Raw genomic sequence first — 3037 nt, 5'->3', positions numbered from 1 at the left:
TTAATTCACATGCTTTCACATTCATTTCCAGCACCAAAGAAGCCTTTGCCGTGCACTCCCATCCCATTTCCAGCTTTCCCCTTTGCATTTCCTGCTTCCCACTTCATCATTGTAGCCACAATTCCACATGCTTTCCCATTTCAATATCATTCTTCCAAAATCATTGCAGCAATTCTCCCTTCATTGCCGTGGCTTTCCCACTTCCATTCCAGGTTTCCACCAACCAACCTAGCTGTCATTCCACATGCATTCCCTCCTTAATCATGCAGCCACATTCTCTCACATTCTCTCCCATTCTCTCCCTATAAAACCATGCAATCCCATCACACATCCACACCATTCCACACCTCCATTCACCACAGAAATTAGACCATCTTCCCCACACAACCCCTAGCCGTGCATTCCCTTCATTTCCAACATCTATCCTTCCATTTCCACCACCTCCTATCCCTCCAAAACACCACCCAACCATTCCCCACTCCATTCCACATACAAACACCACCCCAAAACCTATCCTTAGACCTTGTGCCACAACAAAGAGGAGGAGAAGGGCCTAAACGTTCATACAATTCAAGTTTGAGTTGTTGGAATTTTTAGGTGTTTTCTTTTCCTTGATTTCAATGATTAAATTTACTTATCTTTGTTTTGTACGTATGAGGAACTAAACCCCCCCTTGGCTAGGGGGGGATTCGAAATACATGTTTATGCTTGCAATATGATTTGATTACTTCTAATTACGTTTCATAAGTTGTGAATTCAATTTACTTATCTATGTGAATTACTTTGATTTGTGTGTGTTGGTTGAGAGTGCACGCTTAATTATCATGCATAAATTGGATGCTAGGATATAAGGAAATTTAACCTAATCGTTATGGAATTATATTCACAAGTAGTAAAGGTTGATGATCTCAATCGCGTTAAGTAAATTCTTGGCATAAGTTTCATGCAATCATAGTAACAAGTGCTTCGTCAATGCTTATGGTTTTCATAGAACTTAATGATTCTTGCTTGTATCTCTATTATGCAATCATGTAGGGGACTTGTGGGGAATGTTTTGGGTTGTCGTATGCAATCATCCAATTCAATAACGTTAGGAAAATCTGAGGGTTAATTAGTGCAATTCACGGTTAATCTGGGGCATTGAGAATTCATGGTTTATTGAAAAGCAATTAGAAATCGTTTTGTGTGCAAGTATAACATGTGTGGAGATGAACCCCTTAGCTAGCTTCCCATCCATTCAATTCCATCAAATTCGTATTTACAATTTGTTTTCTTTACAATCTGTCCATTTTAGTTTAATTTCGTCAAAACCTCAATCCCCCCATATTTTGTTTAGTCTTAGTCAGTACAATCTATCTTATTTTGAGTTTTGCATTCTTTGAGTCTAGTATAGTGTTTTAAACTTGTTTTTACGTTTTTGAGTCAAATCCAAGTGATTAACAATCCCTCCTAATCCCCGGTCCAGAACGATCCCTACTTACATACTTACTACAATTGATAAAAATAGGGTTTAATTTGTGTGCGTATAATTCTCGCATCACTTGCTCTTTGTAATTCGTAGAAAATTTTCCTAAAGTAATTAACTCAAACGTGGTAACTTAATCGAACATTATGAACTCGAACCACCAAATTCGGTGTCCTAAACTCGTGTGTCACCGCACGTGCCGCCACACGCCACAGTACTACCCCACAAGCTGGGACATTCCATTGGCTGAGTTGGTCGTTGAAAATGAAATATTCCATTGCCAAGAAAAATATTTCGTCTTAGTTAACAGTAACAATGGAAATAAAGTTAATAGAATATGCCTGATTTCTGACGGAGATGTTGACGACGTCAGGAATATTTCGTTAGACTCAACGAATTATTTCGTTGTCTTCTTCATAGAGACAGGTTGTCGATGCAGTCGGTTGTCGGCTAGAGTTTTGTCGGAAACTGGGATTTTTGCCTGGACTTAAAAATGTTATATTAGAGTCATTTCATATCCAAATTTTATACAAAATATACCAAATTGAAGTTAGGAAAGACTATATCACCAGTATACCTAATTCGAGGCCAAATGGTGGTTGAAGGTGGCTTGAAATTGGTTTAAAAGCCTTGGTCCAAAAATGGTTTCGTTGAGACAGTGGCAGATTCGAGCATGCAAAGCTTGAGTATGGGTCTAGGAATGGTGAGGAGCCTACTCGTGGTGTTAACCTCATCCAACTTAACGAGGTTTGGCCAAAAAAGCTCAAGAAAAATCCTTCAACTCGCCAGACATGGAGATTGTTAGTTTGTCTGTTTGAACTTCACAAATGTGAAGCCACTCTTCCCATGCAAGGTCATAAATGGAACCAGAACAACAAAAGGAATTGAAAGGGGGTAGTCTCGGGCCTTACCTTGACGGAGAATTCGAAAATCTAGCCAAATTTTTTCTCTGATTGGGAATGAAGGTCGTGGTTCCTCAGGTCTGGGTTCAAGGTCGATGGTTTTGTTCATACTTCTAGGTTCAGGTATAAGATAGGGAATGAGTTGCAGTGGTTTGGTGGAGGTGAGGCTCACCGGAGTGGCGAGTTAAGTGGTGGTGGTGGTCTCAATGTTTAGGGAACTAGAGAGGGATATGGCGAATGCGTAGAGATGAGAGAAAGTAACAAGTGAAAGGAGATAAAGTGACTTGAGGAAAGAGTTTAGAGAAGATAGAGGCTTAATGGGTCCCACGGGATGAAAAAACCAACCAGTTTAGAATAAGGTCTAAGAAAATATCTATAAGATTAAAATTACTAAAATGCCCTTGAACTTTGGAGTTTCGTAGAATCTTTGTTTTAACTCTGAATTCTGTCCCACTTGTGCTCTTGCATTCATGTCATTGAGTACTATAAGAACATGCTAATTTGATAGGTCATAGGTGTCACGATTGAAAAGGTCAACTGAAGTCAACACATTCCTCTTCTAGGGGCGTTTTGGTCATTTCACACCTTTGGAAATTATACTATAATTTCCAGAGCGGACTGTAAAATTAACTACAATTTTTTTATTAATTTTTCTGGTGAGGGCGTTGAT

At 39.2% G+C, this 3037-nt stretch overlaps 1 long non-coding RNA gene across 1 annotated transcript; it reads right to left on the bottom strand.

The window, feature by feature from the left end:
- Positions 1 to 1496: 1496 nt before the first annotated feature.
- LOC125469752 lies at positions 1497 to 2619 on the bottom strand. Its single transcript, XR_007251971.1, has 3 exons — positions 2377 to 2619; positions 2043 to 2240; positions 1497 to 1946 (listed from the first exon to the last, which is right to left on the bottom strand). It is a non-coding gene; the product is annotated as an uncharacterized LOC125469752 (long non-coding RNA).
- Positions 2620 to 3037: the final 418 nt, after the last annotated feature.

Source organism: the organism of the source record quoted next, unplaced genomic scaffold (genome assembly GCF_019419815.1).
Source record: "Pyrus x bretschneideri cultivar Hongxiangsu unplaced genomic scaffold, Pyrus_bretschneideri_v1 Contig45, whole genome shotgun sequence".
In the NCBI taxonomy this organism is placed as follows: Eukaryota; Viridiplantae; Streptophyta; class Magnoliopsida; order Rosales; family Rosaceae; genus Pyrus; species Pyrus x bretschneideri.
Note: the sequence above shows the minus strand (reverse complement) of the source record. Positions and strands in the feature narration are given on the sequence as shown.